General features: G+C 39.8%; 1 protein-coding gene across 1 annotated transcript in view; it reads left to right on the forward strand.

The window, feature by feature from the left end:
* Nucleotides 1–1,662: 1,662 nt before the first annotated feature.
* Nucleotides 1,663–25,252, forward strand: part of ATP2C1 (ATPase secretory pathway Ca2+ transporting 1) — an 85,384-nt gene continuing 61,794 nt past the window's right edge. Inside the window, exons 1-3 of the mRNA XM_015854047.2 lie at nucleotides 1,663–1,733; nucleotides 10,327–10,502; nucleotides 13,150–13,297. The gene's annotated coding sequence lies outside the window, so the exon portion shown is untranslated. The remainder of the gene's footprint in view (nucleotides 1,734–10,326; nucleotides 10,503–13,149; nucleotides 13,298–25,252) is intronic.

Below are 25,252 nucleotides of genomic sequence, written 5' to 3' on the forward strand. Positions count from 1 at the left end.
AATGAGCTATCCCCTCTTCTCCAGCAAAAGGAAGCAAATCTGCTTTCCTTTTGAAGAACACATCTGTGGGTAGCTATGCAAATCATTCTGCCTTTCTGAATGGCATTTTCTGACTGCTATGATGCAGTATTCCCCAGAATATTGACTACTGCAGCACAGGTAATTGTTGATGCTCATTGCTTGTGTTTCCAGGATCTGGGTACAGACTGTTCTCTTGTCAGGATAACAGGGAAGAGGACTGAACATGTGGTGTGCTGCAATCCTGTTGCCCTTCTCCTGTTACCAGAGTACAGGCTTTCTGGTCCTGCTGTGGACAGCCTGGCCTTCAACACTTGCCTGTATCATTGCTGTTGGCAGTGTCATTATCAACGCTGCACCAAGCGAACTTAGCTCAGTACGATAAGTGATAGAACTAGAGGGAATAGTGATAGAACTAGAGGGAATGGTTTTAAGCTGCACCAGGGGAGATTCAGGCTGGACATTAGGAAGTATTACTTCTCGGAAAGGGTAATCAGGCATTGGAATGAACTGCCCAGGGAGGTGGTGGAGTCACTGACAATGGGAGTGTTCAAGAAACGTTTGGATGTGATGTATGGAATATGATTTATCCGGGAAGTATTGGCAATGGTTGGACCAGATGATCTTCTAGGTCTTTTCCAACCTTGATAATTCTGTGATTCTGTGATTTGACTCAGCAGGATCAGACATGAAACTTTGTCTAAGTGGACCGTCCAGCTTCGCACCACAAATCTCAAGGAAGTGAAGTCTGCTGGTTGGTCCATCAGAAATTTGCCGTCGGGAGCCACTGGGTGGCAGTGCTTCCTCTGCCTTGCTGCTCTTACTGGAAGCCAACGCCTCAAGGTTCCCTGTCTAGGTCTAAGATCTCAAGTATTTCTAGGACTCGTGCAGCAAGCAGAGCTTTGCTGGAAGCTGAGTTTCATTTGTTTATTCTGAGGTGATTCGAATGGGGGAAGATCTAATTCAGTACTTTTGGAAGTCTGTTTTTATAGGTTGATTTTATGGAAAACAGAGACCTACTGTAAAAATCTGTTGCTCACCATTTCTAGGGCTTTGGCTTCCCTGCAGCTCACAGTCTCAGCAGATAATAACTTTATGAGACAATAGAAGGGTTTGTTCAAGCTGCAGGTAACATAAAGCTGAATGTTGAAAATGCACATGTGTACTAAATTATCCTTTGCTGGAATTTTAGAGGCAAAAGAATAGAACAGAATGGGGGATGAAAAGGAAGAAGGAAGGAGGAAGGAAGGAAGAGGAAGGAAGGAAGGAAGGAGGAAGAAGAAGGAAGGAAGGAAGGAAGAAAGGAAGGAAGGAAGGAAGGAAGGAAGGAAGGAGGAAGGAAGGAAGAAGGAAGGAAGGAAGGAAGGAAGGAAGGGAAGGAAGGAAGGAAGGAAGGAAGGAAGGAAGGAAGGAAGGAAGGAGGGAGAAGAAGGGAGGGAGGGAGGGGAGGAGGCGGGGGGGGAAGGGGAGGGGGGGAGGGAGGGGAAGGGGGGGAGGGAAGGAGGGAGGAGGGAGCGGGGGGGGGAAAGGAAAAGGGAAAGGGAAAAGGAAAAGGAAAAGGAAAAGGAAGATACTTATGGCCAGTCCTATCTCTGAGTATAACTGTTTTTATCTCCCGAACCATGAGCCAGAGCAACCACGGTGATACTCGGTGCGTCCCCATGAGAAGAGTGAGAACAAGAACACTCAGACTGCTCTGAAGATGATCCTGGGTTGTGAGTTTAGTTCACTTAAAATTATTGCATCTAATTCTTTTAATGTCAACCTCCTGGTACAGACAGAAGCAGTGATGTTTACACTGTGATGTCAAACAGTGCCCTTTCTTCTCCACTCTTACCCTTCCTTCCTCACCAAAGCACTGTAAGTTTGGGGAAATCCAGTTCAGAGTCTTTTGTTTAAACTTTCCCTTCATCCACCATTACATTTAGCTCTAAATTCCAATCTGCATATGATACCTAAAATTGCCAAAGCTTTTGGTTATTCAAATTGGAGGAGAAAATTGTTAATGTGAGCCTGTCTGTGGTGAATGATATATAATAAGATGCCTGGGATGCTAGCTATATCAGTTAGATGTATGCATATACTGTATTCACAGGTGCAATATCAGAGTTGTTAGTCTATCATCTTGCTTGATGGCAAAATACGAGGCAGTTTCTATTTTTTATTAGCTTCTCAATTGCTTGCTCTCAGTAAACAGGTTGTTGACTTTTTGGATAGATATTTGCACATATCTTCACCTTCCACTCAGTGTAGTTACCCAGCCTGTTTTTTTAGTGTATGCTGCAACTAATAAATGTGCAGCTGCCATAGTTACTGTAACTATACAAATACAAAGAAAAGCTCTTTAGCTTTTAAGGAGTGGCAGGAGGCAGGTAATAAACCAAGGCTTCACTCTCCACAAACAAAGCAGGTGAAAAGAAACTTGCTAAGCTTCCCTGCAGGCTTTGCTCTTATGAGCAGGTACTTCAAGAATTCCAACATAGCTGCCACTTCTGGAAGCAGCCAGAGAGTAAGAAAGAGCGAGGCAAAGTGCTGCTGCTCTTGAGAGAACCCTCTCTGATAAATCCAGTTACAATTAAGCAAGTGATAATATCGAGATCTTAAAATAATAGTGCATTCAATTTTGGAGAACTTTATTTTCCTGCTTTCCTTCTCCCATTTTCAGGCTCTTCTCTCTTGTTCTTTTCTCTCCAAGTTCAAGAAAATCACCTCCAATAAATCCACTAGTGTGAGGTTGTTCACCAATGATTTTGCCACTTTCCTGAGCACTTAGCTTTACTCATATCAATGCATTGTCATGCATGCATCCTAATTCTCCACTCCTATGTCTTTAATGAACCCCTTATATCACAGAACTGCTGGAAATTCACTTCTTATAACATGATGTGAAAATCATATTCTCACATATAGCAGCTTATTCTTTTTCTGTCTGCTCCCAGCAAGAGATCTGATTTCTGCTCACCGAATTCTCTGGCAAATTGTCAGTTGGCTATAATGAAGGTAAAACTCGGTCCAAGAGTGTTAAATTAGATCTTCTCCAACGTAGAAAAGCATACCCAGTCTTTCAGCCATATCACTCTATTTGCAAACACCAGAAAAAGTGAAAAGGTCTTTTTTTTGTTGTTCTCACTGAGCCTTGACAACACAATATGAGATGGCCGCTAACAGCTGTTTGAATTCTAGCAGATGGTGGCTAAAATTCAGCCAGCAGCTTGCTGCAAACACATACGTTCTGGTTGACACATAGACCAAGATTTGCAGCCTCCGTATCTCAATCACAAAAATATTTGTGCAATCACCAGGAAAGTTACTGGCATTAGTTTGTTGGAGGAGATTTTCTTTCTTTCTTTTCTCATTCAGATCTTACTGCCCGTTACTTTGCTTGTCTCTGAAATTCAAATTGCTGGTCACTCTTTAAAGTACAGTAATTTTAAGTTGCTATAAAATTATTCTGAAGCTACAGCTGCATTTTCATTCATACTTTTACTGTTCACCTAGTACATTTTAAAGTGTTTGGGGCTTTGGGCCAAGCTTTACTATAAACCGTAATAAATAGTTGGCTGACTTAGTTGGGTATCTTCCTTCAGCAATCTGTTTCTTGCTCTCAGTTTGGCCTCTGCAGCTGACATACCTGCTTCTTTTCCTGCCAGCATTTTATGTTTTCCAGCCGAAGCAAAACATATCTTGGTTCAGCAGTTTACTATCTTTGTGATTCCTCAACACTATTTCCAGTCAAGTATTTTCAAGTTTCTCTAACCCCTGCCTACCTAACCCACCTGCTTTAAGAAAACATGCTTATTGTCTAACTTACAGAGTAACTCTAGCATTAGAAATTCCTAACTTGTGTTTTTGAAATGGCAAGTAAGTGTATGACAACATTGCTGGCTTTGACTCACTGCTCGCTTTGCCCAGCTTGATTATCTGTTGACTTCAGTCAGGCTGCTAATGTTTGCAAGCCTCAGCAAGAATGTACATGCAGCTCCATCTTAAAGAGGTACTTCTGTTAAAAATCCTTGCTGGCTGCAGTTCACTTCTGCTCTCCCCACACCCCACATGATTTCCTCTTTTCTGTAGCCTCACTCCTATTTGCACCCTGCATAAGGCATGACTGGAGAGGAGAGAAATCAAGAAGAAGCTACCAGGTCTGATAAAGCCAGGGGATGACTGTCCACTCCTCCTCTTTCAAGTTAGGTCATGGGAGGCTGCAACCAGGGAATTAAAAAATACTGAAAGAGGCTATGTCCCTTAGGAGGATGTTGAAGGGACCAGGAGTACAGATAGTGTTCTCCTTGATCCTCCCAGTTGGTGACTGGGACAAAGGTAGAAGGAGAGAACAGATCAGTCTGAGGAATGGCTGTGTGAATGGTGTCACACTCAGGGTTTTGGCTACTATGATCCTGGATGCACTTTTGAGAAACCAACCATGTTAATATTGGATGGGATGCAAATGACCTGCATGGGCGGGAATGTTCTGGGCAGCGAGTTGGCTGTACTGATTATCAGAGATTAAAACTAGATTCACTGGGGGAAGGGGATGTACATCTGAGTGGCAGAGAAGAAGTAAGGAACACCATCACTTTGGGAAGCAGCTGGAGGAAACCTCAGATTTGTCCCAGAGGAATTTGGGAGCGCTCCTCTAAGAAGGTATTACAGCTGATAGTCCAGCTGAAGTGCCTCTACACCAATGCATGCAGCATGGGAAATAAGCAGGAGGAGATGGAAACCATGGTGCAATTAGAAAACTATGACCTAATTGCTATCACAGAAACATGGTGGGATGAATCACACAACTGGAATACTATGATTGAGGGTTACAAGCTTTTTAGAAGGGATAGGCAGGGCAGCAGGGGCAGGGGAGTTGCCCTCTACATTAGGAAGTGGTTAGATTGTGAAGAGCTGCCTTTAAAACAAACTGCCATGAACAAGTTGAGAGTTTGTGGGTTAAAATTAGGGACCAGACCAATAAAGGACATCTGGTGGTCAGGGTCTACTACAGGCCACCTGATCAAGGGGAGCCTGTAGATGGCGCTCTAGGCTATAGCAACTAGGCTCGGATTGAGTTTGGGAATTACTGAATGAGATCCCTGGGGAAGCTGTCCATAGGTTTGTAGGAATGGAACAGAGCTGGCAGCTCTTCCAGTCTGAGAGCACAAGAACTTCCCATCCCCCAGCACAAGAAATCAAGCAGAGGAGGCAGCAAACCAGCAGGAAACTGGCAGAAATAAGGTCCTTTGGTTAAACTAAGGGAGAAGGAAATGTACAGTCAGTGGAAGCAGGAACGGCGAATGACTGGCCTGGGAAGAATACAGGGATGCTGTCCAGCTCTGCAGAGATAGAATCAAGAAAGACAAGGTGTGGATGCAATTGAATTTGAAAAGAGATATGAAAAATAGCCAGAAGGGGTTCTACAAGTACATTGGTCAGCAGAGACAGGCAAAGAAGAGTATACCCCTTCTTATAAATAAGAAGGAAGAACTGGCTTCAACAGACATGGAGAAGGTTGAAGTACCCAATAAATTCTTTACCTTGGTCTTTACTGGCAGTCAGTCAGTTTGTGAATGTCTAGGTGGGGTTCGGGGTAGAAACTCCCTCCCACTGTAAGAGTAGAGTAACTCTGAGACCTTGTCATGAGGCTGAATATGTACAAGTCTATGGACATGGATGATGTGTATCCCAGGGTCCTGAAGGGAACTTGTTGGTGTTGTTGCCAAGCCACTCTCCATCATGTTTGAAAGGTCATGGCTGACAGACAAAGTCCCCAGTGACTGAAAAAGAGGGAAAAATGATGCCTATTCTTAAGAAAGGAAGAAAGGATGACCTGGGGAGCTACAGGCTGGTAAGACTCATCTATATATCTGGGAAGATCATGGAATAGGTCCTTCTGGAAGCTATATTAAGATATATGCAAGATGAGAAGGTAATCCGTGACAGCCAGCCTGACTTTGCCTAGGGCAGATCATTTCTGACCAATCTGGTGTGCTTCTACGATGGAGTGATGGTGTGGGTGGACAAAGGATGGGTAACTGATGTCAGCTACTTAGATAGGTGCGAGGTGTTTGGCACAGGTCCACACCACATCCTTATCTCTACGTGGCATGGATTTGAAATATGGACTATTTGGTGGATAAAGAATTGGTTGGATGATCACAGGTTGTGGTCAGTGGCCCTCTGTACTCTTTGAATTAAAAAGACCATGTAGGATGTAATCTGTTTTGTTGTCACATGGTTGCTTTTAATTGATTTATGTTTTTTTAAAATTTAGGGATAGCAAGTGAAGTAAAATAATTTTCATAACATCTTTAGAAAATAATACTTTGAAGAGCAACAAAGAGCAACCTAGGAGGAAAATGCTTCCTACCAGACTTGCACATTCTGGGCGGGGGGTGTTTGCATCATTTAGAGACTCTACTAATATATGCTCTGCAACCCACCATAAAAAAATGCAAAATGAGAGGCTAAACAGTGAGATTTTCTATTGTATACATTGACTGACCGATACATTGGTTTTGAAAAACAGTATTATCGCAACTGATTTTGGTCTAAATCCAAGTAGTGGAAGAAGAGTGAGCTGGTGGGTAGGAATCAAAGCTCTAACATGCAGCAAATGGCTTAGTGCTGGCAACCATGCTCCAACTCTGAGATGAGAAAAAGACTTACAGCTCCTCCTAGGCCATGCTTTAGTTGTGAAACCAACTGATGGCAAAATTACAGTCGGAAGTACCATTTGGGGACTTACATCAGATAACAAATGTGCCTTTGTAAGGAAATGCCTCAGAGCCAGTCATGCAAGAGCAAGAGGGAAATGGAACGGTGTCTGCAAGGGCAGGGAGGGCCCAGCACGAGACAGAAAGCAAAAGAAAAGCGTCTTTTTTGCACCAGAGAGTGAGGCACAATCTTTGTCCTTGTGCTCTTTAAATACAAGGACAGTTTTTGCCCTGTACAAGAGCACCATTAGCTATTTCAAAACATGGAGCAAAGCACAGGCTAGACCCATTTTCCACCATGTGCTACAGTTCAGCTGGCACAGCAGCACTGTACAAAGAAAACATATTTTCATCCTTCAATAAAAAGCACAATTCTGCTATGCTTCCATTTTAAACTAATTGTATATTGGAGTATAAAGCAGATAATTTTAAAGACAGATTTTTCATTCCCAGGCTGGAGATGATTCCATTTTCCAGCTGCTGGAAAACATCGTTAGCTGATCCTGTAATGGACTCTCATGTAAGACCTGCCTCATTACCATCAAGTGTTGCCAGCTCTTAGTTTTTTGTTCTGCTTCATAAATTCCAAAAAGCAGCTCAATGTGTTTAGGAACTATTTCCCTGTTTTAAAAGGAACCAGAGTCTATTCCAGGACCCAAGCCAGTTCCCTTGCAGTTTAAATGAAGACAGATTGCCGTGAACTTATTTAAAAAAATGAAGAAAAAGTTTTTGCACAACAATTTCTTTCTCTTTTCTCCCTCACTCTTTTTAAGAAACAAAAAAAAATGTGCTTTTTGTGTCTTTGAAGAGCAGTGAATAAGCCCAGCGAAACTGGACCATTTTATGTGCCTGTTATTGAAGTATTAGCATTATAATATTTTTTTTTTCCCTAGGCAAAAAGCAGTAAGGAGTCACAAGCCATTCTTACTGATTCTACGTACCAGCAGGGTTCAGTTTGCTCCAAATCAAGGTGGAGCTGCTGTGGAGGGACTAATAGGTTGATAGGATTTCTCCCTTCAGTTGTTAATCTGAATATAATCTAAGACAGTGTTAATCACTTTAGGTCAGCTCTGTGTCACCTGACTTCTGTAAAACAAAAGTTTCTTCTAAATCACATTCAGTGATTGCTATGTGGTATCTTTATAGCAGTTTTTCACTTTTATAGGCAGGCTGTAATACTAGATAGGAAGAAGAGGCCATTTTCTTTTCTTACCTCAAAAGACAGAGCAGCGCAACAAATCTGTACTGTTATTCATGTTGCATATGCAAATACTAGAATGAAATTTTCTAGGGGCTGCAAGAGTGCTTCACAAAATAAATTCACCAAGGAGAATGTCAGTCACCACCTGTGCACCTTCCAAATATCTGGGCAATTTGCCTAGGCAACGCAGCATGCTGGGGCTGAGCGGACAGTGTTACATGCTTGTTGAATTTCACTTACAATTTTTTTTTTCTGAAAGGAAAAGGAGAATGGAAAGAAAAACCAAACATGTATTTTGCAGTTGGCTGTTTATCATTTTCTATGAAAAACTGGCAGCTTCCATCATGTCTGGCCAGATGTAAGTGGATGAAAGGGTCAAGTAGATAACGGTCATATATACATGATTACATATGTACATAAATTAAAACAAGGAGAGCTTCCAGTATTTTTTCTATCAATTAAAATATTCCTGTGATTTTGACTTTGAGAAAGGAAGTGCCTTATCAGAATCAGAGGGCAGTATCCCAAAGCAAACAACCAGCATTAGAAGAGTTCAAAGATGCGAGAGGATGTGTATTTATTCTGTTCAAGGGGAAATATGCAGCTGTAATCCTAATTAAAAAAAGAAAAAGATCTCCTAGGGTTGTTTTCTTCCTAATCTATTCAAAAGAACATTTTATAATGGTGTGACCTCTTTTCTTCATAATTTCTTTCCAAACAAACCGTAGTATCAAGAATCACTCCTAGAGTTAGTCCTCATGTTTTGTTATTAGTGTGTTCATTGTGTAGGCTCCCTCCTGTACTGTTCCTGGAGAACTGCAAGGCAACCATGGCAGTGTCTGGGAAGCCATGGCAGGGCCTGGTCTACAGGTTTCCTACAGGTTTCATGTGCATATTGGTCAGAGGTGTATGGAGAGGGTAAATGCCAGGTGTGACATTACAATGCTGGGAGAAGCCTCTAGTCAAGATACACTTAAACTCACAAGCCACTGAATTTTCCACAGGGGGTTCTTTTATTTTCTGAACCCAAAGTGCAATTTATCTTGCTGTGTCCTGCCTAGAAATAGTGTACATGCAGCATGCTGAACTTCCAAATGTAGGTATGTAAAAAATATACCTGTTGTATATTATTTGTACATCTCTTCCTGTACCTCAGAGTTAAAATGCTGGGATTTAATCACTTTTTCCTCCAACAATATGTTAACAATCATCATTTTTCATTGCAAGAAGAGCTAAAAAATGTATCACCTCAACATCATCACCTTATTTTATATTGCACCATTGCACTATATAGAAACAGAGTCTGCAGAAGGAACAATTCAGCTGTCTGAAGTGCTGTTTTTTTACCTCCAGTTCTCTTTTCATAAATCTATTTTTAAATCAGGGATTTAAATTAATCACTCTCAAACTAATCAGTGAATCATTTCCAAATCTGGCAGCCGGTCCATGTTGATACAGGATTTTCTGCATGTATGTATTCCCAAATTTTGTTTGCACAGTATTTTATTGCAAATAAAAAAGCAAATGGATTTGTCAATTATGAATGAAATCAAACCAAGATGAATGAAATCAAACCAAATCAAACCGGGGAATAAAACTGATGTGTACTCCCAGCAACCTGTCAATATGGCTTGAGCTAGCAGGGAGTTGGCACCTAGTAGTTACTTGCTAGATCTTCTTATAAATAATAGATCACTTTTTCTTTTTACAAGCAACGTGCACTTTGTTCATCGTTTGAAATTCTTTGCATTATTAACAGCTTGTTAGGAATTTCAGAAACTCCTCAGAAAATACTCAGGAGATCCTACATCGTTTATATTCAGATTTCATATTTGTCTTTTGTACATTCATATTTTAGAAGAAATTTTCCATAGTTTTGTAGGAGGGAGGAGAGTCTGGGAACTTGTATGGATCATTTACATTTTGTAAGTATTCTGAAATACAGTTTGAGTAACACACAGTTGTTGTAAGTCACTACATTATACAAATTAAGTGTGGCCAAGTTTTTGATATTGCTTTAACATTAGTTTCTTTTGCCTGTCAAAACTAGCACAGGCAGGTCATATATAAAAATACAGGTTTAGAAACTTGTGATTGCAGCATCTTCTTGTTCAGAGGCCGTGTGCAGGGAGGCTCTCGCTTCTTCATAGAAGGAGACACTGATGTTTGTGGAAGGGGTGGTGAGGAAGGAAGCAGGATACTGACAATGCAGTGAAAGGAAGATGGTATAGACAAGTGGGGAAGGTGTGTAATGTTTCAGTCTTCAGGACTCTCTTCCAGAGAGGATAACATCTGTGTGTCCTTTGAATAGAGAATTTAGCTCTATGTGGAAATGGAAAGAAGGCTGGAATTTGTGTTTTTACTCAAGTAGTATTTTCTGTTCACTTCATTACACTTTTACAGCTTCAGGAACTGATGTGCCAAGGTGTATATTTCTTCGTGGGAGCAGTCCAGCCTAACACAGATCCTAAAAGAAGCTATCAAAAAACAAGGGAGTATAACCAACGGCTTAGGTGCACACAGCTGATTCCTCAGTGACTGGAGAATGGAGTACAGAATAATCCCACTCATCCACTGAAGTAAGTATCACACAGAAATCTGTCTTTATAGCAAAAGCTTGTTTCTCTCCTCAACATAATTCAAGAGCTTCTTGCTATGATTTAGCCCACAAGCTGAGGCCATTATCTGAGTAAGGAAGTGGTCCTGCAAGAGCTGCACTAAGCAACTGAGAAATGGGCCTGCATGTTTGCTTCAAAAGATGCCAAAAGACAGGAAGTTTTTTCTGTGGAGGAAGGAAATTCCATATCCTGGAATATATACTGGAAGAGCTTAGTCAGTGAGACAAGGAACATATAAAACATACCATAAAAGAAGAAAATTCTCAAGTTCGTAAAGCACAAAACAAAACATAGATGCTGTACCTCTTCCTCCCATTCCTTTTCATTATCTGAAATAAAACAAATTGAAAATGTCACTAGTAGTGATTTTTCTGCAAAAAAAAAAAGCTGTATTACTATGGTCCCTTTTGTGAAGTGTTGCTCTGGGCCAGCTGAGTGTATCCAGGTCAAGAGCAAGCAGCACAGCCCTCTGATTTGAGAATAAGCAAGTTGGGAATACATGGGATTGCTGCAGCAGGGCCAAAACTCAGTAGGAAAGGGACTGTGTTCAGGCACAGACCTCACATAGAGGACCATCCTGTTCTTGCACACTCCAGAAATCTCCACAGGAACAGCCAGGTTTTGCTTTAGGTCTTGAAATTACACATAGGTTGCTGAAAAAAAGGATACTAATTAACTGTTCATTAGTTCTTTTCTAGAAGTAATTTATTCTTCCTTTTTATTTTTTTCCTTCCAGTAGACATCTCTTCCTCTGTTTATGTGGCACAAAAGATAACCTGCAGGGATAAATGGAAATCGAGTTTGTGCTCTTATTCCTGGAGTAATTTGAGTTGGTGTTACATTGCTGGTTAAAAAAACAATAAAAAAAAAGCCAGCCTACTTGCTGGGCATTTTGAATAACGGCCAAGCCACTTTTTCTTGTTTATTTTGGACTTCTACATTATGTATATATATATTTTTTCTTATTTTCTTTACCTTAATTCTCACATCTGTCTTATACAGTGATAATCACTTAACATAAATAAGACAGAAATTTCTTCCAATAGTGATTTGTAGCAGTGATTTAAAACTGAAGAGACAGATAGTCTGGTACACTAAGGAATTAATCATATCTGCAAGGCATCTTCAGTGCTTCAACCCATACAGTACATGAGCTTTGTTTTTCTTATTGTAAGACCTGCAGGAATGCCACATCTGCTCATCTCTGTGGGTAAAGCTCAGCAAATCTCTGCATTAATTCAGTAGAATGCTCTGAGCTGGTAGACAGCCAACGCAATGAAACAGCCATCCTGATAAGGAGAGGCAAAAAAGTTTCTGAAAAGAGTCACTGTGGCATAAAGTACCAACAAAGAAAGAAATATGGCAGTAAGGAGATCACTCACAGCATTTCATTTTTCTTTGGCATTTATTTCCTTATTAATGCTGGAAACTCTGTTCGTGATGGAAGTGAAGTTTGGCATTTCGTGCTGATTTAAAAGCTTGCTAATACTAATCTCCCTGTGTCACTGAATGAATGCATCTCTGCTAAGTAGACTCACCATCATTAAGTATAATTGCACTAAATTAGCATCCAGGGAGATGCCCTGGTTAAAAAAAAAAAAATCCTGGTTAAAAGGTTTGTACCATAGCAGTGGTTGTTTGAATTAACACACGGTTTGCATTTTATGACATTACTCTGAATAGTTACTTTGATTTTAGTTAGACATTTTCCAAGGGTGTGAAGGTTACGCACTGACTACATCAGACTGAAAAATAGCAGTGTATTTGAAAAATATCAAGGTATTTTACAAGGTCAGTTTGCCATATAAATTCTTCAAACGATCCTCTAGAGAATATATGTTGGAAGAAGTTATTTTCCTTTTGGAGCTGTTGCATTTAGCTTCTAATTTTCCCACAGTGTAAGGCTAATATGATAGGCCAGACATTTCTCATTTGGAATAAGGGATAATTTTAAATGGTCACTGAAAGCTGCATGGTCTTGAAAATAGAAATTGTTTTGTCCTTAGCACAGGTAGCAGTGCTAAAGTGTTCCTTTAGTTCCTGGAGTTACTAGTTAAGGTAAGAAGGAGGCATCTGCACTGTATCGTGTTCTTGGTTACCTGTACACAGAAATATACCAAAGAACAATTTCAGATAACAAAATAATCTGATACCCTAGGGAATTTTCTATATAATTGATCAGCATCTGGGGACATCAGCCTATTTGCATAGGAAGGAATTATTTTTTTATCACTTGAGGTTCACAAACAAAGGTTACACAGCATGAAGGTTCAGTGTGACAAGCCTTGTTTCAGAGGATTATTTGGAAAAAAAAATTTATATTTAATAAATTGCCTTCTAACCATACTTAATTACTAGCTCTTTTCATATCTTTCATCTCATGTCCAGCAAGCTAAACCGATAGAAAATTATCTTGCTTTTTGATACAAAAGGAAGAGAAAATGTCCTTAGCTCCCTGCAGAGAATCATTGCATGTCTGATGTTTGTTTCCACCAGTGTTAGGTTCCACTAGCTCTGAAGCACTTTTAAGTACTATTATTTCATATTCACGTGCACACAGCAAGCAAATGTATTTTGAAACCATGCTGATATAATCTGTCTTTCACAGAGTGCTCCAGTCAACTGTGTTGGACGGGAAGGAAAAATGAATTCCAGAATGAGGAATCTCCACTGACCTTGCCCCTTCGCAGGCTCTATATAAGAACAATATTGCTGATTTTGACAAGTCAGTAAAAAGAAGTGATGGACGCTCTCAGGTAATCAGACAGCAGTGGCTGTATTCTTAGGAGTGTAAGGAATTTGGTTTCATAGCACAAAATCTGTCCCAGAGATGACCATTTATGCTGCTTTTACTACCTCGTTAGATATTTCCCAAGGAACAGTACAACCATGGAACAAATTGCTTTTTAGCTGACAGCGCCTGCCTCCCACGTACCACACCTTTGTTTGCACTTCATGGCAGCACCCAAACTGCTGCACACTTATCCTGACGTGAGCCTGGCATACCAGATGGGACACGTTGGCTCACTCTTAAGAGTTGAAGGCAGATTTTGTAATATTTTTCCACACGTTTCATGTGCCAATAACAGGAGTGTGTGATCCCTAATTCCTGAGGTACAGCATTACTCCTCCCATGCCAAGCTTTTTCTGAACAGGTTTAGCCAGCTGTGCAGCTGTAACAGTCATTTTTCTCTGCTATCTACAGGTAGGTACTAGAATAACACTGCAAAACTTCCTTTCAGTTCCTTGTGGATAAATATTGATCCAATCCAAAAGTTGCAAATGTGAAAGGTTCGTATCATAGTATCTCATAATACCATATTATCAAATAATGCTAGTCACTGGCTGATTTAACTTCCTAGCACTACAACATTTCTGTAGACTTTCAGAGCAAGGTTGAGTTAGGTCATTGATTTTGTCTTCAGGATGAATGATTTTTAATGTTTCATTCTTTCATATTTAGATTTTAATTATTCTTTGTTAATTCTTCTCTTCAAATTGAAGTTCTTTTGCAGAGAAGAATGAAAGAATGTCTGAAATATACATGTTTTTTGTGTTCTTTTGCTTCATTTTCTTATGAAACTGCTGAGTGAATCACAGGAGCCACAGAAGTGAGTGAATCACAGGACCAACAGATTACTTGTCAGCAGATCACTAGCTTGATTTGAGCATTGCTTGTGGAAGTTGCAGAATGTCCATCAGTGGAACCCTTTGAGTTCAGAGCAAACAAAACTATGAGAAATGACCAACGGGAAGTTTAGGTCAGAACAATAGGCCATACTATTGCTTCTCAGACTTCTTTTGTTGGAAGAAAAAGCCAAACTTTAAGCAGAAAAAAAAAAAATCAGATTTAGATGTACCTTTTTCTCATATATAGAAACAACATGAAATGGGATTGTTTATGTTCACTGACCATGATTTTTTCTCGCTTCTTTATTTATATTTAGCTGCATGTTCTGCTAACAGGTTTTTGGTTTTTTTTAAATTGTTCAGCAAATGTGTCATCTAAGATGTGATGAGCAAGTGGTAAAAAAGCCCTGAGAAGCACTGAAGTAGGTAACTTGTACAGAGCCATTCTGTCCATTTGCTTTTCAGCTGATATGTACATGTTTTCCAATAGATGTTACCAGGCATCCTACTTGCACCATTTACTGCAGACTAGTAAGAGTGGGAATATGAGACCTTCTGTGTTTCTCTGGTCCTTTGGCACATGGTATAATAAGCTACCAGGACAAACACAAATGTTCACTACTGCAGTCTGCAGCCCATTCATCCAAATATCATTCTTTCTGTGGCCTTTCATGTAGTAGTTGTGTGTAGTGTTTGTAAAAGCAGCAAATTTTGAGGCAAGGGAATTGTCTGTACATTCTCGTTTCTGTTTTATTCTTCCTGCTTTATTTCTGATGAAAGGTCCTGATTGACAGAATGACATGTAATCTGTTTAAAGAGCAGACTGGATGGATATTGCTTTGCAGCTAATACTTCATGAGGTTTTTGTGAGCTCTGAGTCAATATGAATGCCAACGTGGGGAATACATTTAATCTTTCTGCGTAGCTGTTTTTATCAACCTTCTCCTCAGGCATTTATAAGTAGCTGATAAAGCTCTCAGTGGAACTTGCTATGATGCATACTAAAATTGATTTGCCCAACCTGTCACTTGTGTCATCTAGTAGAAGCTTAAGGCTTTAAACCAGTCAGAGAATTTGAAAAGATTTAGAAATATTTAGGAGTAGTTACAGAGGTGGTAGGCGTTCTAACCTTAGCGCCTCCTCTCATGAAAAGAGATGACAACTCATTTCACTGGAAGCACGACCACTTTTTTTTAATACCTATCTGAATTTTGTGATTTTTATCATATTTATCAACAGCTCTGCTGCTTCAGATGCAAGACTTTTAGCTGTGGGCTGTAGGTGAAGTGAGGGTGAAGTGCTCCAAACATGACTGCAAGCTCAGAGGGGAACCTATTAGTGGAGTAACTAGCTAAATGCTCTTCTAAAGTAATGCTTTAACAAGACTGGGGTGAAAACTCTCAGTGGAATCAATAAGGTTATTCCCTTTATCTTTGATACAGTCAGAATTTCATGCTGAAGAGGGAGGAATGCAGTTTCAGAGTGACTTCCCTGACAGTAGAGACCATATGCCCATAATTACCCAAAAAGTTCTTTTTGTAGTGCCTGGTAATTTCTGTTCTTCATCTCAGTCAAAATTACTCTCTGTGTAAACAGTATTTCTTTATAACGCATTACTATAAAGGATAGTTTTGTTTGCTATATTCACCTGACAGAAATGATGAACTGGGACAATTGTGCAATTGAGGAAATGATACTTATGCTGAAAAATTTGAATTGTCCTTTGGCTGAAAAGGAGGTGATTGTCCCCCTCTCTTCTTCCCTTGTGTGGCCCCACCTGGAGTACTGCATCCAAGTCTGGGGCCTCCAACACAAGAAAGATGTTGAGCTTTCAGAGAGGGCCCAGAGGAGGACCACAAAGATGATCAGAGAGCTGGAACACCTCTCCTGTGAAGACAGGCTGAAGGAACTGGTATTGTTCAGTCTAGAGAAGAGAAGGCAGTGGGGAGACATCAATGAGGCCCTCCAATATTCAAGAATAGCTTATAAATATGAGGGTAAACATTTTTTATAAGGGGAGATAGTGATGGGACAAGGGGGAATGGTTTTAAATGAAAGGAGGGGAGATTTAGATTAGATATCAAGAGGAAGGGTTTTACTGAGAAAGTAGTGAGGTGGTGGCATAGGCTGCCTAGAGAGGCTGTGGATGCTCCATCCCTGGAGGTTTTCAAGGCCAGGTTGGATTGGATCCAACTCTGATCGAGTACTTGATCAAGTAGCTGGCAACCCTGCCTGTGGCAGGGAGGTTGGAACTTGATTCTTGAGGTCCCTTCCAAACCAAGCCCGTTTATGGTTCTATGATTTTATGATTCTATGAAAGAGTATATGAGCACTGCAGACGTTTTAGAACTGAAAAGGAACTAAGACAGCAACACTTCAGTTCTGAGCACTGCTGCTTGACTGTAAAAAAAAAAAAAAAAGGATAGCATTGTAAGTGATAATTTTATGGGTATCTTGTGACCTTGACAGTGGTGCCATTATAACAAGACAAATAACAGTGTCTTTTTTGAACATGTGGCCCCATTAATAAATGGCATTTTATAGTATCCCAGTGTAAACCCTGGCACAACCTCAATGAAGGTACTCTGGATTCAGATCAGAACATCTTCACTAGAAATTATCTTCTGATGTCCTTCATTTGAACTTTCATGATATTCTTTAGATTCAGTACTGTGGTTATACAATGGCACTGTAATGTCAGCTACAGAAGTGAAAGCTTTTCATTTGCAGAAAAGGTGCAGCATATGCAGTGCTCTTGTGAAATGCCTATTTTGCCTTCTAGTGTTCTTTCAGCTCATGGTAGGAAGGGTCGCAGCTGAATCTAAGAATGGAAGCAAGACTTTGTTTTCACACTTGTTTGCTGAAAACACTTACAGTAAAACTTACTCATATAAATGTATTTCATCTGTGTTACTTCTACATATGCGCCCACCACTGGACAAAATAAATGAGATAATTTTACACTGACGGCAAGTAGCCGAAAGACGTAATTAAATGCATCCTATAATTTAATACTAGGTATTTTGAATGATTTATTTAAAATGTTTGATAGTGGATGCATCTTACAACTATCTGTTAGAGCACTAGAACACTGAAGTTTTGTATGACACTGCAACCATTTTGTGATTACAGCATGGTTATTTACCAGGAAGGTGGGGAGGCAACCAGAAGAGTAGAAGTCCAGGCAATGAGTTTGAGAAAGAAATACTTCTCTTCTGCCTGCACCACATTCAGGAAATGCTGCAGTAGATCTCTTACCAAAGCTAAAACAGTTTTAAGCTAGAATCTAGGCCAGAGGACAGGAAAAGCTTTTATATATGGCTATTTTGTCATCAGGATGCAATGAATCAGTAGTGGCAAAATCCACTTGATAGAATACCAGTGTACACTGAATCATAGTGGCTGTAACAGACTGTCTGGGTACTGGGCCCTAAAGAACCCCTCACCCTTAGCTGAGATTTGATCTGCATTTTCAGCTGCCTTCACTTCATGTCTTGTGAGAGCTCCTTGCAAATGCATCAGGTAAATTATATGTGAATACTCTACCTGACACACGAACATGGATATTAAAGACTGTTTTCCTTTTCACCAGAAGTACTTATTTCTTCCTCAGCAACCTTCTCCTCTCTCATACAGTGCATTATTTAATTTCCATTAGCAGGCACTCTGTGTGCCCGTTTAATCAAGAGAATGAAATAACAGTACTTTTGACTCAAATTGTGATATAGTATAAAAATAAATACAGATGATTCTGATATTCAGGCTTCCCAGGTGGACAATCAGCAGTTTAGGCAAATGTTGTTTTCTTTCACTGTTAATAATTTTTTCCTAAGAATATCATAATACATCTATTTACAGAACCAAATTGTATTGACAGCAGGGAGCACAGTGCACTTTTTGTAAAGTCAATAGGAAGATTGTTATTTAAAGCAGAATCAAAGGCTTATGAAGAAGGTATGGACTTAGCTCCCATGAGGTGATAAGGGAAATTGCATTGAGACAACAGAGCAGAAGGTTAGCTTACTGCAGTCTGCATTGGAGAGATACGAGAAGCAAAAGGGAACAGTAGTAAATCACAGGGTAATGTCATCACGTTATTTCATGGAATGTCCTGGAAAAATGAACAGAAGGAGAATGCACATGCACATGCGCTGTATGCATCTATGGTGTGATGGACTGATCCAGCTGCTGGAGATGGGCTCTAAATAGAAAAAACATGGGAAGGTGAGATGCCTTTTCCCTACAATTAAAACAGCATTAACTCCATGAGAAACCTACTTAATAAGTGTTGTACTGAAAGCATGAAATATACCTCTTTATAACCCTATCCCAACAATAAGTTTATTGTTCCACACACAGGTAGTTTTTAAATAGATATTTCAATTAAAAAAGAAAAAGAAAAAAAAAAAAAAAAAAAAGGAAAACAAAAGAATGTAGATACATGAGGAGAATGGAAACTTCCTTATTCATCACTGTTTCAAAGCCAGTAGAGCACCACTGGCATGAGCTGATGGCAGCTGGGGAAGAGAGTGATTTCAGTTCCAAGACACTGGGGAGCATCAATACCTTGAAGTTGCTTGGAGCAACTCAGGTATGGGCTAGAAGTGTGCTGCAAGCTAAGCCTTAAACTGGGTCCATACACCTATACATACACACAAACATGCACATACACCCAGCTAGCTTTGGTAACAAGCTCACTAGAAAGCTGAGTTTGAAAACCCCTCTGTCAATCTAATGCATTCTGTCCAAAGAAAAAAATATTCAAGGATGGGACAAGTTTTCCTGCTCTTCAGAAGGCAATGTGACAAGAAGTATAAGGGCACAGAATTGTAATCCCACATGAGTACAATCCCATTGCAGAGAAACAGAGGAACAAAATGTGGCTGCATTTTGGCACCAGCAGTAAATGATATTCTCTTGATATAGTTATCTGTATTTTCTGTACAATCCATAGAGTTACTAAGCATTTCCCAGTTATATGCTGCACTAAGTAACACATATGGAGTATCAGTAAGATAATTTTGTCCCAGCCATACCTTAAATATTTTATGAATGGCAAATTGGGTACTGTTTCTTTATCATGAGAGCATAATTATGTTTGGAAAGGGTATTTGTGCATAATCATTGTGTCATATTTATCATAATGGGTAGAAAGCAAACAGAATAACTTTTCCATAGAAACAGAAGATTACAGCGGGAGTGCTGAGTCTTTTTGCAGTGATAAATGGTGCTGACTCTATGATTGCCCTGCTTGTTTAGTCCCTGCTGGTATCTTCACAATAAAATTTCTGCTTACGTTATGTCCTTTACCTTTGCTTTTATCTGCTCGACGTTTTGTCTGCAGATTTTACAAAAACAAAAAGCATCGTATCATTTCTTTCCAAGAATCCTTTTATTTATATCTCTGATCTTGAAATATGATATTTGCCTGTGTGGTAGTAGCAAAGTGTTCAAATCAACTGATACTCAATAGCTGTACCAGATCAAGGCCTGTTCTTAGTCTCTCATAAGAATTCAGCAGTCATTTATCTACACAAGTGTATATATATATTTGCTTTTTCAAGGAACTCAGATTGATTCACAAAAAAGAAAGAAAAGAGAGAGATGGAGGAAAGTTAAGTAGTGTAATTCACTGCTATCACATGTTGCAGGTCCCAGGTGTTTAGGGGTATGATTTAGCTGGGAAGTATTGGTAATGGTTGGACTGGATGATCTTCTGGGTCTTTTCCAACCTTGATAATTCTGTGATTCTGTGATTCTGTGATATGCACTTCTAGAGGAATTACATAAATTTATGCAAGGAAAAATTATCTGGGCTGTTATGTCTATGGCACCACTTCTGATGCAGGAAATTCTTGACCTGTAGATTGTTGGAAGCCGACTGAAGTGTCCGTTGGGAGACACTGTGCCTGTTCTGCTTAGTCAGTTCCTTGTGATGGCCATAGACAGAGAGACGGGAGGACACAGTGAGTGTCTCTCTTGCCCTGTTCACCCAGGGCAAGTTTTGAGCTCAGGTTCTGGCTCTTACAGTCCCAAGCAACCTATATTGTATGACAGCTGTGTCCATGCCTGTCTATGGACACATTTATCGGACTCATCTGACGCCATGCTGGGATAATGAAGAAGTGCACAACAGCAACAAACAGACTGTCCATCAATATGCACTCTGTTTAGATTAAGAACAGCTAATAATGCTGCATACTTCACAGCTGGAATCTGTTCATCACATTTGCTTTACGAGAAAGATAATCTGTGGCAACTTTTCCTGACTTCCCTCTTTGAGAATTTAGTGGATATGGTTAAAAGGTATAAGGATAACAACCCTGTCAAGTGATCATTTCTGTGCACAAACACGTAATTCAAGTTTCATCAGCCTCTCCTATCAATAACTTTCAGAGCTGCTGGGGAAGGATTGTTTCTTTGTTACCTTCTGCCTGTGCAAGAATTGAACCACAACAGGGCTGAGAATGAGAAAGTACAAATAGCAGATAAATGAGGCAAACTGAATCCCTCAGAGAAGATCTTACGTTAATGGAACTTTTAACCAGTCAATACTGCATCTGCTCCATAATTTGTTTCACTTATAATTTTTGTTTTAATAAAAAAACATAATTTATTTCTTCAATATGCTGCAGTTGTGTTTACACCCTCTCTATAATTACAAAGCTTTTTTCTATTCTGCTCGCAAATTTGGAACATTTTTTCTGCCTCCTCATATTGGCACCTTCCTGGGCTTAACCACAGAATCGTTCTGTTTCTTTCTGGCCAATGAACTGATATTTCAACTCTTGTTTTTCCTTAAGAAGAAAGCTGAGGTTTTGTATTCTTAAGTCTTCATATTTGATTCATTTGTATTTTTGCCAATTCTATTCATATTGTCTTTTGTGCTTATATCCTCCCCTTATGTTTTGGGTCAAAAGCATTATAAATAAGTTATCATTATTTCTCTGTCTGCTAGGATAACTTCATATAATAGCCTGGTTTCTAATTCCTTAGAGTTGATTAAGGACTTATGCCCTGAAGCATACAGTGTTGTATCCCAGCCTGTACCATTTCTCATGAATGTCCCCATTATATGCTTATGTGTCCAATCCTTTTGTGAATCTGATTAGCATTTGACCTCTGAAATGACCTGTGGCAAAAAAAAATTCCACATTTTAATTACTTCCTATCTTATTCAAAAGCAAACTTAAAGAATTACTTCTTTCTTGTGTTTCAGATATCCCGTGACTTGGTTTTTCCCCTGTATGGAGTAAAAGCAAGGAAAGGTCACTCTTTCTTTGCTGTACCCTATTCTGTTCTGTGTCTTTTATTTCCCTCTTTCTCTCCTGACTACTCTAAACAGTTCGCAACTTTTCAAGTAAGAACTTCATACAAAAGCTTTTGTATTCGTGACCATTGCCTGTCTCATATTTTTTGTGTTTCTGCAGCTCTTTTTTGTAAGATGATGATACATCTGGCTATGGGCACTCCTGGTTAGACATGTCCTTAGGTTCTGAAATAAAAAATAAGACTGCAAATACTGCTCTGTTTCATTCTCTAGGCACACTTTTTTGTTCATCCGTTCGCGATGTGTGCAATCTTCTCTGCTTGATGTCTTCAAAGTGGCTGCATATCATCTGCACTAGAGATCCAGGCTATCCAAAACTGACAGCTAATTCAATCCTAAAATATTTCTCAGAGCATGTGAAAAGCAGAAAGAACAGATTGACATGCAGCTGCTAGGAAGAGTGTCCTTTGATATACAAGCAGAGAAAGCCTAAACCGAGAATAATTTTCCAGAATCCATTTTCTGAGTGTCTTTTTACTTTCAAATATCATTCAAGTCAGACGTTTGCCAATTTACTACATGAAATTCAGAAGCCTGTTGGCCAAGCTTTTATTCTAAACTCCAAACTATTGTGCTGGTTCTTCCTTTTGCTATATGTAGGTTTCCAACACATTCTTCTTTTTATCTGATCAGTACAGAAATGGACCAGCCTAGCAGGTAGGCCTTTAGAAACTGAGTTTCTTATGAAGTAGAGTACATTTTTTTCAGTAGATGCTAAGTAAATGAGCTATTAATTGCACCTGGAATTCCAGGTGCTCAGTACATCTTGGTCCTTACTCTCCACCAGCTTTCAAATGATGTACCTACGTGCTTTCAATTAGATCCTGTATACCCTGTCATTATTAAGATTCACACTGACTGCTCTAGGATAAGTCATATAATAACCTTGCAGTATTTCCTATATTTGCTTGCTTGCTTCACCAACTTCAAACCTGAGATCTTCATGTAGAAGAAAAAAAAACCAGAATATTCTTGAAGTACTATCTGTAAATCATAAGACAGTTAATTTCTTATAAAGTGAGAAGAGGAGGGGGGAGTCCAAGCTGCCCCCTTACAAAGCCCATGTTATAAAATAAAGTACCCTTTATTTTAGGGCTTCCTTAGGGAATGTTTGGAAGGGCTTTAGGGAAGGAAGGAAAAGATTCATTATAGACTGTGAGAAGACTGAAGAAAAGGTCAGTTATTTTTGGTTCGATTCAAATACCTGAATTGTCTTGGGAAGGATAAGTATGTTTAAAAAAGAAGAAACATTTACGTAGGTATAAAGCCAAAAGGAAATATAACTGGAGATACTGCACAACAGGTTGAAGTAGGAGAGCTGTGTTATGAGAAGATGCTACTTCCATTTCATATGAGAAGATGCTACTTCCATTTCATTGAAGTAAGAAAGGAACCAGGTCGAGACTCGAACTCGTGGGTACTCCAGGGTTGACTTTATTAACAAGCTCAGTGCTCAGGTGAAAGATGATGAGGGGCCTGGAGCATCTCCCTTGTAAGGGAAGGCTGGGAGACCTGGGGCTGTTCAGCCTGGAGAGGGCTGAGGGGGGATCTTATCAATGCTTATGAATATCTGATGGCCAGGAGTCAAGTGGGTGGGGCCAGTCTCTTTTCAGTGGTGTGCAGCAACAGGACGAGGGGCAACAGGCAGAAACTGGAATACAGGGAGCTCCATACAAGCATGAGGAAAAACTTCTTTGAGGATGGCAGAGCCCTGAATCAGGCTGCCCAGAGCGGTTGTGGAGTCTCCTTCCCTGGAGAAATTCAAAACTCGCCTGGACACTACCCTGTATGATCTACTGTGGGGAATCTGCTTTAGCAGATGGTTGGGCTATGTGATCCTTAGAAGTCCCTTCCAACCGCTATGATTCTTCAGTTCTGTCATGAGTCTCTTGTTCCCAAATACATCTACAGATGTAGTCCTTGTTGCCCAGCATGCTGTTTTTGTAAAGCTTACACTTTCATTGAGATTGGGTTTTCTAGACAACTTGACCTTACATGTCTCTGACTCTCTTAAATAAACTGGGTTGTTACAGATCAGGACTGTATTGGATTTGTAAGTGTTCTCCACCTGAGGCAAATTTCCTCTGAAAAGGACTTCACATTGGGCTCTTGTGAGTGAGAGATGGAAAACATTCAAATTCACCCTGAATGAACATTAGAGGCATAGAGAAGATGAACTGGCTGCCAGGTTCACAAGCAGTGAAATTCAGCCTGTCCTTTCTAACCTACTGCCCTGTCAAGCAGCTAAGACTAACAGAAAGCCCAATGTATAACAAGGAAGATGTTTTCACTCTCCTGTGAGACATGTATGAAATTAGTTGATCTTTTCTGTTCAGACAGTTAATAGTCCCCAGAATATTTTGTATTTAATAAACAAAGAAAACACAGTGGATTTCTGTTATCTAACTCTAGTGTGGCTTCTTGCTGCTGTGTGTGGGAAGTTCCTTGAGGAAGAATTGAGGAGGAAAAAGCCTTTCATAATCCTTTAAGATGAATACAGAATTTCCTGGGCTACAATGTAGGAATAATTAGCAATGAAGCACCAGTGGGGAGAGAGGCATCAAATAGGATATCACTGGATCAGTATTTGGTCTGGTATTAATTAGTGAAAACACCAATTAAGGTTTCTATTAAAAAATTCTGGAAGATAAAATGAAGCATGCATTGTTCAGATTTATAGAGGCCAACCAGCTACAGAATGATTGATCAAGAGATTTTAGAGCAAGAGGCAACTTTTAAATAGAGTGAGATTTTAATTTAGATAAATGTTAAATAATACACAAGAGGGTGACACTTTGTAAAATGGAAAGCTGCTGTTTAAAGATTGGTAATGCAAAGAACTTAGGAGAGTGGGTAACAAATGGGGCACAAATCCCAATACCATAGAGCTTTAAAAAGACAAATAGCTTTCCTGACTGTACAGAGAGTGAAAAGAGAGGTTGTTTGTAGGACAGTGGCTGTGAGGATCGGTGCTCTGTGTTTTCAGTGTGGCAATGCAAGTGCAAGGCTTTGAACTTTTCTTCACGTTAAAAATAACAACCAACCAACCAACCAAAAAACCAATATCTACAAACAAACAAAATTCTGTGCCTCTGCAATGGTGACCCCAGGACGGTTGGTAAAGAATAAAGTTTCTGAAAACAAGGAAGAGATAAACGTACGTGGCCTCTGAGAGGCACATGAGCGTGGTGTGCTCCACTGACAGCCATATGGCAGCTAATCAGGCACCTTGTGTCTGTTATGTTGATGCTAGTATCCTGTGTGTTCTGGGCTAAAGCAATGGGAGGGAGGTTTGTTGGTCATGGAAAATCTAGCTTTATACAAGCATGAAAGTCTCAGCCTCTGTCTTCCCTTTATCAACATGTTTCTAACTACAACTAAATTAACAGTATCTTCTGTTTGGTGGGGAAGGCTGGTGAACACGTATGTAACTTTACCAAGGAAAAAGTTTTGAGAAACGAGTGTTGCTGTTGAGTTTCTTTTTAGAGCTGTGGACATTGTTCTAAGAGCGATTTCACCCAGGTTGAACAACCATCACAGTCTGTTGGTTATCACAGCTTGATGCTCTTGAGGAACAAGCTGCCTCTTGAAAGAAAGAGGAAAAGCAAGTTGCTCTTTGCATGTATGGAAGAGGTCAGAGGTAGAAAAATCTCCAGACACTTCTGTGTTGAGGAGTTATAGACCAGCTATCTGGTCTAACAGTGCCAAGCTGGCTGTTTGCAACAAAGTACGTACTGCATAAAGCTATTTG

This window comes from Coturnix japonica, chromosome 2, assembly GCF_001577835.2.
Source record: "Coturnix japonica isolate 7356 chromosome 2, Coturnix japonica 2.1, whole genome shotgun sequence".
Lineage (NCBI taxonomy): Eukaryota > Metazoa > Chordata > Aves > Galliformes > Phasianidae > Coturnix > Coturnix japonica.